The 15,679-nt window shown below is 42.3% G+C and overlaps 1 pseudogene; it reads right to left on the reverse strand.

The window, feature by feature from the left end:
• Nucleotides 1–415: 415 nt before the first annotated feature.
• Nucleotides 416–8,222, reverse strand: LOC120037958 (annotated as a pseudogene).
• Nucleotides 8,223–15,679: the final 7,457 nt, after the last annotated feature.

The following is a 15,679-nucleotide window of genomic DNA, read 5'->3' on the forward strand; positions in this document are numbered from 1 at the left end:
GTTTCTGAAGAAGCTGTACAGACGTAGGAGCTGCCTGTATGTCTTGACTGTGTGCCGGTTGTTTCCGAAGTTACTTTCATAATAAAGAGGGTTTCACCAGATGTCTTTATTTGAAACGTTACCTATGGCCTTGAACTAGATTCCTCTCAATCTCATTTGACCACTGTTGATGTCTAACATGATACATTGATTGGAGTGAACTATCACTTGAATGCACACGGTGAAATAATTCAAACGACTTATGCTAGTGGCAGCTTATGTACTTTCACAAAACACTCCAACAAACTCCATTTAACAGTTCTAAAACTTGAAGCTTTGCATTACTTTAGGGGAAAACATTTAAATGGGGCAGTGAAACTGATCAAGTGCTCTCAGAACCAAATCTTACCTGATTAATAATGTGCACAGTTTTGTATGTGGCCAATTCTTTGGTAACTTATTTCATTTTATTGTGAATAACATTATAAGATAACTGTTTGAAGCACCAGGGTCATGTTCAGTGAATTTAAAACAGTCAGAATAATGCAATGACTTGAGCTGACATGATTCCCAATTTATACATCGTCATGACAGAAAATCCGGGTTTTCAAATGCATTTATCTAAACACATTGTTGCATTGTATTCTGAACTCACCCCAGGTGCAACTTATATTTCATAATGCACTCGGGCATTTCTGTAAATGTGAAAGGATTGGATGTATGCTATAAATTCTTCCCCGAATTCCCTCAGAGGTCAATTACAAGCTATTACTGTATTGCTAATACCTGGTTGGGGCTAGGGTTTGATACATTTGACTTGGAATTTATCATCGGCACTCCCAATTTGGGCCTTGTCCCCAACCCTTCGATCTTTGCAGGTGTGTAAGCAATATGGTAAAGGCCACCACCAAACTGCTTGCACCTATCCAGATCCTTCAGATGATCAGAGCTGCAATCGTTGAAGGGCCAAGGGGTAGGGACTGAATTGGGATCGTCTCCGAGCTGCACCTCAGGTATGTGTACTGTTATGCACCTGCCTTTCTATAGTATCTTGTATCCACTGCAGGTAGTTCCCTAGCCGGGTGTAGATGCCATACTTCCCCTTGGCGTGACACTTCTCCCCCCAGCTCACCACCCCTGTGAGGAACCAGGTCCCGCGGTAGTTGACCACAAAGGGACCCCCACTGTCCCCACTGCAGGCGTCCAAGCTGGCCTCCAGGTAGCCGGCGCAGAACATGTTGTCCGTGATGACCTGCTCCGTGGAGCTGATGCACTTCTGCTGGTCGACCACGGGCAGAGTGACTTTCCTCAGGAAGCGTGAGGAGAGCCCCAGGTACTGTGTGACGCCCCAGCCTGTGACCATGCCCCTCACGTCCTCCCGCTGGATGGGTGGCGGGCCAGCTGACCATTGGGAAGGCAGGCGGGCACCGCCACGGGGCTCAGCACCACAGGGGAAGAGAGGTAGACGAGAGCAATGTCGCCTATCGAAGGTGTAGTCGTGGAAGTGAGGGTGGACGACAACCTTGGCCACCTTAATCTTTTGCTCATCTGGGTCGGTACGCGCTTGTCGTAGTCCCCTGTAAAACACAGACAGTTTAAACAGGCACAGTGGATCATCATCGACGTGTTACACTCAATTCAAACGGAGCATTCAACAGTGTGCTCACTACTTCTAAACACTGGATCACATAGTCTCACCGATAGTCACATGGTCAGGGGGTTTCATGCATGCAGTGTGCGGAACTGACCACCCAGCGCTGGCTGATCAGAGTTCCCCCACAGAAGCCATACCCATCCTCCCTCCAGATCATGACCTGCAGGGTCATGGAACAGGTAGGACTAGTATTAGGGGTACGCCACAAACACTTATCATCATGCACTACATGCCCTATGATTTATGAGATTAGTGCCTGCAGTGCCACTGACGCCTTCCACAGGGTTCTGTCAGTAGGACACGCCATAGAAAACCGCCTTGTAACCGGATTACAAAAACATTGTTCTCATTGGACTTATTCAGGGGCCTCACTTTTTACAATTTTTCTTTTTTATTCTACATTTCTGCAATATGTTTCTTAAACTGCATTGTGGTGGTCTAAGCCACTACCTCCAGCACCACATACTCCCCCCCCCCCCCCCCCCCCCCCCCCCCCCCCCCCCCCCCCCCCCCCCCCCCCCCCCCTCCCCCCCCCACCCCCCCCCCCTCCACCCCCCCCCCCCCCCCCCCCCCCACCCCTCCATTCACTTTGTTCTGGACTGTTTCTTCCAATAGTGGCCTACTGAAACACGACCCTGCTTATCACCCCGTATCCCTGTGGTTGTAGGCCTACACTACTGCCATGGGCTTCCTCCCTGCTTCTCCAGCTGCCCTCCTACTATCGGGTGTCTTCATTAACGTCCTCCATGTACTTCAGTGTGTTCCCCCTGGCTGGGTTGAGTAATCGCAAATAGGTGGAGGTTGAGTTCCTTTCCCCTTCCATGGTGAGGTTCTGTCAGAGTGGCGGAAGGTCGGGGTGAAGGGCTCGGACTCGTCCAGTAGAGAGCGGCGCAGCGATAGCCTCACTCTGCTTCTTCCCACAAGGGAACGCCACTGGCAATGACAATGTACAGTATAAACCATCACATTGACTGACACCTACTCATTCAGGGGTTTTTCTATTACTATTTTCTATATTGTAGAATAATAGTGAAGACGTCAACTATGAAATGACACGTAGTAACCAAAAAAGTGTTGAACAAATCAAAAGATATTTTCATTTGCCTTGACAGCTTTGTACGCTCAGCATTCTCTCAACCAACTTCATGAGGTAGTCACCTGGAATGCATTTCAATTCACAGGTGTGCCTTGTTAAATTTACATATGTGGAATTTCTTTCCTCAATGCGTTTAGCCAATCAGTTGTGTTGTGACAAGGTAGGGGTGGTATACAGAAGATGGCCCTATTTGGTAAAAGGCAAAGTCCATATTATGGCAAGAACAGCTCAAATAAGCAAAGAGAAATGATAGTCTATCATTGACTGACTTCATGTCTTAAAGTCATCTGAAAAATGTCAAAAAATGTGAAATATTCTTCAAGTGCAGTCGCAAAAACCATCAAGCGCTATGATGAAACCGGCTCTCACGAGAACCACCACAGGAAAGGAAGACCCAGAGTTACCTCTGCTGCAGAGGATAAGTTCATTAGAGTTAACTGCACCTCAGATAAATGCTCCACAGAGTTCAAGTAACACACATCTCAACATCAACTGTTCAGAGGAGACTGCGTGAATCAGGAGTTCATGGTCGATTTGCTGCAAAGAAACCACTACTAAAGGACACCAATAAGAAGAGACTTGCTTGGGCCAAGAAGCACAAGCAATGGACATTAGATTGGTGGAAATCTGTCCTGATGAGTCCAAATTTTTGTTTGCAACCGCCGTGTCTTTGTGAGACGCAGAGTAGGTGAATGGATGATCTCCGCAAGTGTGGTTCCCACCGTGAAGCATGGAGGAGGTGGTGTGACAGTGTCGCCAGAAACGTACCCCGACACCGTCTGATTTATTTAGAATTCAAGGCACACTTAACCAGCATGGCTACCTCAGCATTCTGCAGCGATACGCCATCCCATCTGGTTTGTGCTTCGTGTGTTAGTGCTTGTTTTTCAACAGGACAATGATCCAAAACACACCTCCAGGCTGTGTAAGAGAGTGGAGTCCTGCATCAGATGACCTGGCTTCCACAATCACCTGACTTCAACCTAATTGAGATGGTTTGGGATGAGTTGGACTGCAGAGTGAAGGAGAAGCAAGTGCTCAGGATATGTTGGAAAACTGTTGTAAAATAATTCCTCATGAAGCTGGTTGAGAGAATGCCAAGTGTGCAAAGCTGTCATCAATTCAAAGGATGGCTACTTTGAAGAATCTATAATAGAAAATATATTTTGATTTGACACTTTTTTAGGTTACTACATGATTACATATGTTATTTCATGGTTTTGGTGTCTTCACTATTATTCTACAATGAAGAAAATAGTAAAAATAAAGAAATCCATGAACGAGTAGGTGTGTCAACTTTTGACTGGTACTGTATGTTTTTCAGTGCTTAGTCTACCGGTTTCAGAGCAGGTCTTGCCGTCCTCATCTAACTGGTAACCCTCTGCACAGCTGCACTGGACCCCTGTGGTGCGCTCCTGGTTGGTGCAGTAATGCAGACAGCCTCCATTCTTAAACTGGCACTCAAACACCTCTGGAGGAACAGAGCAAGGTTCAAAGGTCAACAAAAGCATGGTATTAGAAGAGTAGAATAGAATTGACTCCTTAATTGTATTTTATTGAGCAGGCATTTAGCTGTCTTTTAAGGTGGTCATTTGAAACCTGAAAGGGTCCTACAGTGTCAATCAAAAATAGCTTATAAATATTTCCTATAAGTACAGTAATTAGTTTGCTAGCTAGTTTTTTAATAACACGTCACAATTCTATTGTTTAATATGCTGGTTTTCCCTTAGAACTATGTGAGTAAAATGTGAATGTAAAGTAAGTTCTGCAAGTGGTTTTCCAACAACTGTTGTAAGTGGATGCGGTGAAGTCACATTCACAAAAGAATCCGCCGTGTAGTACAATGGTTGTAGACCAGAGGAGGATGGTGGGAGGAGCTATAGTTAAATAAAAGGACAGGTTCATTGTAATGACTGGAATGGAATAAATGGAACTGAGTCAAATGTGATTTTTTTCACATTTATTCCATTCCAGCCTCCTATAGCTCCTCCCACCAGCTTCCTCTGTTGTGGATGCTCCAGTGTGAACGGCACCAGTACTGTAACAGAGCAATACTCAGTGTGGATTCCAGGCTATGACGGGGAGGGCCAGGGTCCTGTAACTCAGGAGTATAGAGTTTTTATCAGTTTTTACTCAGAGTTTTTATAGGTCTATAAAAACTCACTTCACAGGTAAAAACAGATGTATTATGACTATGGTTGCACATTTTGGGGAATATTCAGAGGTGGGAATTAACGGGAATATATGGGGAATTAACAAGAATATATGGGAATTAATGGAAATATATGCAACTTAATGTCAATACCATTTAAATGTATATGTTTTTTGCATTAGTTATATTTACCATATCATATGGAGACCGAAACATAAACCTTTCTACTTATCATAAGTAGACATCATTTCAAATGATTAAATCCTTAGAATAGAAATAAAAAAAACAATTTAGTTACGAATTGAACTTTAATTAAATGAGTTGACTCTTCACATGCAATGATTTCACTGAACAACAAAAGAAAGGGAATAGTGAATAATCCATTGCATCTCCCAAAAATGTTCTCAACGTGCATCGGTAAAATGATAGTCTAGTAACTAAAGCTTTGGTTGTCTTCCTCTCAAGCTTCCATGTCTTCTCCCTGGACCTCCTCAATGTCCACCTCTTGAACACCAGACATCTTCACTGTCCAACCTTGTTGAGGATGGCTCGTTGCCAGGCTCAAAAATCCTCAAATTTACCTGGATGTCCACCAATCTTTCAACCCTTGTATTAGTCAGCTTTGGTGTGTGTATGTTCCCAAACAAGGACTGACGTGGCTGATGTTGGTGGGATTTGGAGGATGATGGAGGCAACAGGGGAAAGAGCCTCAGATCCACAAAGTCCCCTCCACCTGATGAGATTTTTTTATTTAACTAGCACAAGTCAGTTAAGAACAAATTCTTATTTTCAATGACGGCATAGGAACAGGTTAACTGCCTTGTTCAGGGGCAGAAAGACAGATTTTTACCTTGTCTGCTCGGGGATTCGATCTTGCAACCTTTCGGTTACAAAACCAACGCTCAAACCACTAGGCTACCTGCCGCCCCAAATATGTTGGCACGACTGCCATATCTCCATCCCAAAGCCCTTGCTTGGAAGTGTACTTAACCAGACTGCCAAGAACCTTGCCCTCATCCAGGCCAAGGTGGCGAGACACGGTAGTGATGACACCACAGACCTGGTTGATCTCTGCACCAGACAGGATGCTCTTGCCAGCATACTTGGGGTCCAACATGTACTCTGCGGCATGTATGGGCTTCAGGCAGAAGTCTTCACACATTCTGATGTATTTCAGAACTGCAGTTTCCTCTGCTTGGAGCAACAGTGAAGTGGATAGGGGATTTCTTCTCTTGCATCTGCAAGCGGAGTCTGAACATCAGACAGGATGGCATTGTCTCCCTCAATCCGTGCAATGGCAACTGCTATAGGTTTCAGGCTGCTTACCAATCTCTCCCAAAATACATCATCCAGGAGGATCCTCTTGATGGGCCTGTCCATGTCGGCAGACTCTCCATTTCTTGGAGAGACCCCTTCGGGAGACTGTCAAACATGATGACAACACCACCCCAATGGGTGTTGCTAGGCAGCTTCAATGTGGTGCTCTTATTCTTCTCACTTTGCTTGGTGAGGTAGATTGCTGCTATAACTTGATTACCCTTCCCATACCTAACCATTTACTTGGCTCTCTTGTAGAGTGTATCCATTGTTTTCAGTGCAATGATGTCCTTGAGGAGCAGATTCAATGCATGAGCAGCACAGCCAATGGGTGTGATGTGAGGTTAGGACCCCTCCACTTTAGACCAAGCAGCCTTCACGTTCGCACCATTGTCTGTCACCAGTGCAAATACCTTCGGTGGTCCAAGGTCATTGATGACTGCCTTCAGCTCATCTGCAATGTAGAGACCGGTGTGTCTGTTGTCCCTTGTGTCTGTGCTCTTGTAGAATACTGGTTGAGGGGTGGAGATGATGTAGTTAATTATTCCTTGCCCACGAACATTTGACCACCAATCAGAGATGATTGCCATACAGTCTGCTTTCTCTATGATTTGCTTGACCTTCTCTTGAACTCTGCATCCATTAAATTAGTAGATAAAGCATGTCTGGTTGAAGGAGGGGTGTATGCTGGGCAAAGACCATTCAGAAATCTCTTCCAATAGACATTGCCTGTGAGCACCTGAGGTGAACCAGTTGCATACACAGCTCCAGCAAGACATTCATCAGCATTTCTCTGACTACGTTCCTCCATTGAGTCAAAAAAACCTTCTGATTCCAGGAGGACCATGTGCTGTTGCTATCGGTAAGGTGTCTGATTCATCATTTTCACCTCAAATAGAAGTAGAGGGACTTTTGTCAGAGGTTGCTTGTTGTGAGCGTTGAGGGATCTTTATGCACTTGGCCAGATGATTCTGCATCTTTGTTGCATTCTTCACATATGATTTGGCACAGTATTTGCAAATGTACACAGCTTTTCCTTCTACATTAGCTGCAGTGAAATGTCTCCACACATCACACACCGTGGCATTTTTCTGTAAAGATTAGAAAAAAATTAGTAAAAAACTAACAAATACAATTCCATGTACAGATAAATAGTTAAGCAATTAGATTAAACAACTCCTTTGTAAGATAAATGTTTTAAAATGAAACATGGAAACAGGTGAATTAGCACTCCTCAGTTAGCAGGCTCAAGCAAGCTTAAACCCACATGGTAGCAAAAAAAACTAGCAGAAATTGTTAACAAGTTAGAAATGATTTAAACACACTTTGCGGTAGGCTACTATTTACACGTTAACAAAAAATCATGTATGTCATATAAAATATATTCACCCCACCCAGTATTGTCATCAAAACTTACCAGAAAACATGTGCTCAGACAGTGTAGTAGTGTGGGCTCAATAGCATCTCATTAGTGTGCAAGATCTTGAGAATCAGCTGTACATGTGATGGAAGAATGCACTGTGCATGCAGAGGGTTGCAATTCCATTGAATTGGGGATAGTTTAACCAAAATATGCCACAAGACCTAGAATTGCCTTGTGTATCCAGCAAAAAACATTCACTGTTATAAACTTTTTTGATGAATTTAAGCAAAATTCCAGGGCTTAACTTCCGGAAAGTTTCCAACCCTTTCCACCCCTATTATGTCTGAGTACAACTATACCTATTGCACAGGTTTTCCCATCGTAGCGTGGGGGACACAGACAGTGGTATCCATCCCGATCGATGGTGCAGATTCCTCCATTCTTACATGGGTTGTAGTGGCAAGGATTCAGATCTAATTCACAATTCATAGAGACATCTCATCACAAGCGTTCCTTTTAAGTGACTGTGGATTTTTGATGCAGTTTTTTTAAATAACTGAAAATAATCTAATGAAGCAATACCATACTCACTCTTATATCTATACCAAAACTCCATCTGTAAGAGAAGAGCAAAGGGATACAGTCAGTTTGAATGTTCTTTTGAGCTTTATGAGCCTACTCCTCTGACTATCCTTGTTATTTAAGAAGGCCTGGTTACACCTTGCATTAACATGTGGTTTAGTGATGCGTGGGTTGACTCTGCTGCGAGGCGGGTTTAGGCGGGCCGGTGGGTGAATAAAGAGAAAGCATTGCGTAAAAAATACATAAATGTAAAATTCCTGTGCAATTCATATCTATAGGCTACATTGAGGTTTTATTTCATTATTTTTATCTGCCATAAGTGCTTAAGCCTTTTGACAAGGTTTTGCTCCAACACGCTTGAACAAATTTGCAATTTTACATTTTTCTACTGCTTAGCTAGCAGGGTTCTCGTTGCTCACCATCCCAAAATTCCATGCACATTTCGCACATTTCTCTGCGTACCCTTGTTGTAAACGAATGGGGATGGAAGTTCTGCTGAATTCGCAGAATCGCTTTAGTGGAAATGAAAACTGCCCTCAGTCTGCTACTCCACGTAGCTGATTGGTCAGTTCACAACGCTAGTAAACCCTGTGTTCTGATAGGCTTTCTTTTGAAAGGTGCGCTTGGCTAGCTTGCTGGATCGTCTCAGCATCCGATGAATATATAGCTAGCTACAGTCAGAGATGGGATAAAACTTGTAGCTATAATCTTTGATGTTTTTTTATGGATTCTACAAGAATATGAAGCGACACTGACGGTGAGGACAGGTAGCATCGATGTACCAGTGACTCTCCTCAATAAGGAAGTGGTCAGATGACACAAATGCTAAGCTACAGGACTGTTTTGCGTTCCGGGATTCTTCCCATGGCATTGAGGAGTACACCAATCAGTCACTGGCTTCATCAATAAGTGCATCGATGACGTTGTCCCCACAGTGACTGTACATACCTACCCCAACCAGAAGCCATGGATTACAGAGCTAAAGGGTTAGAGTTGTAGTCCCGCTTTCAATGAGCGGGACTCTAACCCGGATGCTTATAAAAAATCCCGCTATGCCCTCGACGAATCATCAAACAGGCAAAGCATCAATACAGGACTAAGATTGAATCGTACTATAACCAGCTCTGACGTTCGTTCTGATGTGTCAGGGCTTGCAAACTATTACGGACCACAAAGGGAAAAACAGCCGCGAGCTGCCCAGTGACACGAGCTTACCAGACGAGCTAAATAACTTCTATGCTCACTTTGAGGCAAGCAACACTGAAGCATGCATGAGAGCATCAGCTGTTCCAGGCGACTGTGTGATCAAGCTCTCCGTATCCGATGTAAGACCTTTAAACAGGTCAACATTCATAAGGCCACAGGGCCAGACAGACTACCAGGATGTGAACTCCGAGCATGCGCTGACCAACTGGCAAGTCTCTTACTGACATTTTCAACCTTGTCCCTGACCGAGTCTGTAATACCAACATGTTTTCAAGCAGACCACCATAATCCCTGTGCCCCAAGAACACCAAGGTAACCTGCCTAAATGATTACCGACCTGTAGCACTCACGTCTGTAGCCATTAATTGCTTTTAAAGACTGTTCATGGCTGACAACACCATCATCCCAGAAACCCGAGACCCACTCCAGTTTTCATACCGCTGATAAGGGAATTATATGCTTAAAAGGTAATGATTAAAGAATCCTACCCTGAAACATAACTAATTAGTATTTATTAGTTTATATAGCATGTATGATGAATAATTCAAGTACTAAACGTAAGTCCAACAAGGTCAGAAGAGACCTGTGAGGGAGAGAAATGTGTGTGTGTGTGTCTAAGAAAATACGAGAACAATTCAACTGTGTTTGACCCGTCCTGGCTAGAACTCTGAGAAACTTATTATAGGACAGGGAGCCCTTCTCAAGGTTCCTCTAATCTCCGGGGAATGGAACTGTCGGCTGGGTAGTGATAAACAGTGGTGAGAACTCTGGGGAAGGATACAACTCACCTACTGTTCGTGTGTATGTATGTGTGTAGGATATCTACTGTTTGTGTGAAAGTATGTGCATACGTAGGGAGCAAGTTATAAAATGGATGTCTTTGTATTATGGACTTCAGAGCGCTCTCGTGAATAAACTGTACAAACCTTTTGCATAAGCTGAGTCTTTGCCTAATTATTATTTATACCCATGGTCTTACAAACCTCGGGGATTGGTCAAAGCTATTGATTGTTACTTATCATTGGGATCGAAAATTCCCCTGACAACTTGGTCCTTTCGAGACAGATTTCAATACCTGCTTCTGTCGATCCATGGAGACACCGAAACCATGCACGGGCGGATGAAATATCCGTAGATTAAAGACCTGGCCCCAGTTTGAGGGTTTCTTCACAGGCCGGTGGCGAACTGGTATACGACAGAAACGGTGACGAAATCCAACCAACATTGAAACCTCAGCTGCAAAAATAAGGTCAGTACTTTTTATTCACGGATAATAGGGGATAATATGATTGCATTAAATGAGGTAAATGATTTGAATGTATTCTGGGTGTTAGACGCTAAAATATCCGAAGGAGTTTATATCTGGTGACCTGTCTTTAGAATTTTGTGTGGAGGAAAAATGTTTTTAAAGGGAACCAAGTATTCTATGCAAATGGAGGACAGGAATTAGTTGTAAATCATCAATGAAGCAGGGTCCGTAATGACCCTGGGCAACTGTGGCCACTGCCAATTTTAAAATAGTTAATGGTGAGACCTAAAACGTATTATAGGGTTAAACGACGTAGACAGAAAAACGTAAATTGGAGGGCGAAATATAATAATTTAATTATAAGAGAGGAAGTCAGAGACATGATTATATTAATATAAGTCGCCTGTCTAAATACGTTTTAAATAGAAGGGGATAGTCGGATCTTTCGGAGGCGCACATCTAGGTCTGATTATCCAATGATGAAGGGAAACCTAATATAGCAGGGTGAGATACGAGATATTAACGAGTCAAAAATCACAAGGAACAACAGAAAAATAGGCTGTTAACTAGGACTTTAAAAAACCCTGGGATTTAGCTTATAGTTTTATACGTGTGGGACCTAATTCGAAAGACACCTCTATAGATAAAGTTTCAAGAAAGGAAAAAGCATACACATAGATTGTGAGACACATAGATTGTGAGAAGAGATCATAGTTTTAAAAGCACACACATAGAATAAGAAGATAATTATTTGCGTGTGAGATAGATATATTGATCGGTCAAAAGACACAAGGAACAACAAAGAATAAGTAGAATTTATGGTTGTATACGTGTGAGATCTAAATAATATATCAGGACTCATACAAATAATTATTCTAAAATTCTAGGAAAGATTAACGGGAGATATTTATCAACATAGGTTAAGGATAATAACGGTGAAAGCACACACACAAAGAAGGTAAAAAGCACATACACATTGATTGTGAGGAGAAGCATAATAACAATAATAGTAATTGAATAAACAATGGGTAGTAAATCCTCTAAGGGGATTCTGGAATTAACGGTAGATGAGAGATATATCTATTTTGGCGCGAAATGGAGGGAAAAGTACGAATTTGACGGACGTTAAATATAGAACAACTGGAATCAATGATTAAAAAAAAAAATAGGGTTTGTGGGGACAAGGCAGAGAAGCAACGGACAGAAGGGCTCGACACCGCTCATATTTGGCTGGCTGAAGCTAGAAAAAGACCGGAGGGGGCAAGAAAAGGAGCTACTAAGGAGGAAGAATTAGGTAGCCAGGAGCAGACAGAGAGGACTCCCACGGCTCCCGACAATTATCAATAGGGTTATTTTCTCTGCTGCCGTACAGCAAGAAGTACCGGTGCATCAAGACTGACAACAACAGGCTCTTGAACAGCTTCTATCCCACAGCAATACGCCTGATAAATAGCTACACAAACTAGCTACATGGATTATCGAGTTTAATTGTATCTTTATGACCCTTTATTTCAATCTTTGCACTCTATGCACACTCACAGGGGCGTAAACACTCACACACACTGTCACTGCAACACACACAAACACTCACTGCATAATTTTCTCACTCACACATAATATGCACATACTTTTATACTACACACCCGCACACCCAATCACATTACAAGCTGCTGCTACTCTGTTTCTTATATCCTGTTACCTAGTCCCCTTACCTCTATACATATCTACCTCCATCACTTCAGTATCCCTGCACATGTACATATGGTATTGGATCTGACTTTTAAAATATTTCCTGTACATAGTATGCTTACTTACTTACTTTGTATTTCATATTCTCTATTCTAATATATATATATATATTGTAATACATTGTTATTGATTATTTCATTGTTGGGTTTTGAGTTTGTTGGGTACTTGTGCATGTGACATTAAAACTTGAAACAAAGCTAGTCAATCAGAAACAACCGTTTACCAGCGCTGTGAACTGACCAATCAGCGATGTGGAGTAGCAGACTGTTCTTAGGGCAGTTTTTGTTTCCACTAACGCGACTCTGCGCTAATTTTTGTTGTTGTTGGCCTAACTGTACATATGCAAAATACACGCCAATCGCCAAATGCTTTTGAGAACATGGGCAGAAAAAGTTAACAGCGATCCACTGACGCAAAAAGGACAATGTCTGAGTTGAATTAAATAACAGAAAAGCTGCGAAATGGATAGTTGAAAATAAAGAAAAGGGAGGGCCAGAACACTGTTTGGGAAAGATTTTGTCAAGTGGTTAAAGAAGATGATAGCAGTGCCGGCTATGATATGCATGATGATTTGGAGGCGCTATACAAATTCAAGAGTCAAGACGGGGACTTAAAATATGACAAGATATGTCAAGGGAACAGTAGCCTAACTGAAATCTGGACACTGAATGTAGATATTTAACCTTTCACATAGCCTAATGTAATATTAACTGCTGCAGAATTATAAGCATTTATTGCAGTAAAGTTATACACCAAATGTACATTTTGACTCCGGAAAAGGAGTCGAGAAATATTAATGATTTATTTCAGCATCTTGAGAGAATGAATACGTGGCTAGTGTAACGGATGTGAAATGGCTAGCTAGTTAGCGGGTACGCGCTAGTAGCGTTTCAATCAGTTACGTCACTTGCTCTGAAACCTAGAAGTAGTGTTGCCCCTTGCTCTGCAAGGGCCGCGGCTTTTGTGGAGCGATGGGTAACGACACTTCGTGGGTGTCAGTTGTTGATGTGTGCAGAGGGTCCCTGGTTCGCGCCCGAGGTCGGGGCGAGGGGACGTACTCAAGTTATTGTAAGGAATTGTATTAGATATTGGTAACTTGTTTTAACAACTTCTCAACATTAGCTATGGTTGACACAATATACACACTCCCTTTTATATTGGACATATGCTGGACTCATTGGACACATGCACGACACCCACAACTCCCCTCCCCCATGACAATCACTCAGACACACACAACTCAGGGTTGGAGCTCCAGACAAAGAACTACCTCAGGAACCAATGGAACGTGGACACCAGGCCTGTACAGGACTACCCAAGACCCAGATCGACCAATCGGAAGGCCAGACTCGCAGATCAACCTACTTTGCTTGTTGTCTATATATAAAACTGTACTACTGTGGAAACTCTCTCTTTTCCTGACGACCCCATACGGATCAGATAGAAAGAGCCGTGCTGCACGCTTTGCATAATATTTTTACACTTGAATAAACCTGCCTTATTATAAAATTATCCACCTCGTCCTATGTCTCCACTTGGTCTCCTGTCTCAAGTAAAACGAATTATCAACAGACTTGGTAGCAGAGGATGGTTAAAACATATTTGAATTCGGCCCAATAGAAAATTCATCGGACAGGAGACGAGAGGGAGAAAGATTCAAGAAGGAGAGGTGACCCGCTCGAGGGAGACGTCGGCGATTCAACTCACCCAGGAAACTGATCAAAGAGCTCGAAAATATTAAGGTAAGCAGAGCCGGTTTAATCAAAATCTGCATATTGTATTATAGCCAATATCTAAATTTAATGATCAGAAGTACTGAGGTGAGTGTGAATTGTTGCTAAATTTATGTGGAATTGTTTAGAATCTAAGGCATTGTGTAAAGATATTTGCGAAGTATAAAATCAAGTCGAATTAGTAATCTGGAACTAGTTGAATTGTTCTTCAACTAGGAGTATCGGGGATAAATCTAAGCTTGACGCCGTTCAAGTCGAATTAGTAATCTGGAACTAGTTGAATTGTTCTTCAACTAGGAGTATCGGGGATAAATCTAAGCTTGACGCCGTTCAAGTCGAATTAGTAATCTGGGACTAGTGGACATGGCACCCCACTAGGAGCATCGGGGATAAACCTAAGCTTGATATAGGAGTAATGGTATTAAACTTGAAACTCAAAGTGTTGAAATGTAATGTAGCCTGTTCAAGTCGTATTAGTAATCTGAGGCTAGTGGATATGGCACTCCACTAGAAGCATCGGTGATAAATCTAAGCTTGGCGTATTGGGATTCAAGTCGCATTAGTAATCTGGGACTAGTTGAAACATTTTTCAACTAGGAGCATCGGTGATAAATCTAAGCTTGAAATAGGAGCAAGGGTATTAAACCTGAAACTCTCCAAATTAATGCTGTTCAAGTCGCATTAGTAATCTGGGACTAGTTGAAACATTTTTCAACTAGGAGCATCGGTGATAAATCTAAGCTTGAAATAGGAGCAAGGGTATTAAACCTGAAACTCTCCAAATTAATGTGTGTGATTGAGCGTTCCACGAGATCTATTGCTACTAATTAGCTATAAGCTAAGTTCAGGCTCCGTTAGTGGTGACCGCCGAGTCAGAATCTGTGTGCCACGGTGAAGCAGCCATTTACGGTTGATGAGTTGACCTGGTTTTCCCCTCTTATACTGTTGGTAAATCCTTAAGGGATAGAATTCATTTGAAAATTATTATAGAAGCGCGTGAATTACTAGTATATTGTCCCCAAAGGAAAATTTCTGAAATGTTTTGGCAAAGTATTTAATTAATCGGAAAAAGTTTAAATTAACCGGGAAAGTTAAAAGAAATAATATCTCTCGAGTTAAAGGTCTTATAATTGCCATTCCTAATTATATCAGGAGCGCCTGAATTCATTAGTATATTGTCCCCAAAGGAAACTTCTGAAATATTTTGCCAAAGTATTTAATTAATTAATTTAGCGAAAAGCAATAATATTTTTTTTATTATAAATACCCAAAACTGTCATTCCAATTATAACAGGAGCGCATGAATACATTCGTATATTGTTTCAAAAAGAGATAGCTGAAATATTGTTGGAAAACGAAAATAATTCATCGAATACACGGCAATAAAATCCTTTGTCCACGCGAGTCGGACACCAGACTGGGGGAGGTTAGAGGAAGAAAAAATACATCGCTGGTTTCGATCAGTGACGGGCTAAAGTATACAAAGATAATAATAGACCCAGACATAGCTCAACGACAAAATGACCACGACTATCGTCCCCAAACACAAATTCACTTATTTAAAAAAGAAGGGACAAAGCAGAGGGAGAAGGCAGAGGC

The sequence above is a fragment of the Salvelinus namaycush genome, unplaced genomic scaffold (assembly GCF_016432855.1).
Source record: "Salvelinus namaycush isolate Seneca unplaced genomic scaffold, SaNama_1.0 Scaffold1995, whole genome shotgun sequence".
In the NCBI taxonomy this organism is placed as follows: Eukaryota; Metazoa; Chordata; class Actinopteri; order Salmoniformes; family Salmonidae; genus Salvelinus; species Salvelinus namaycush.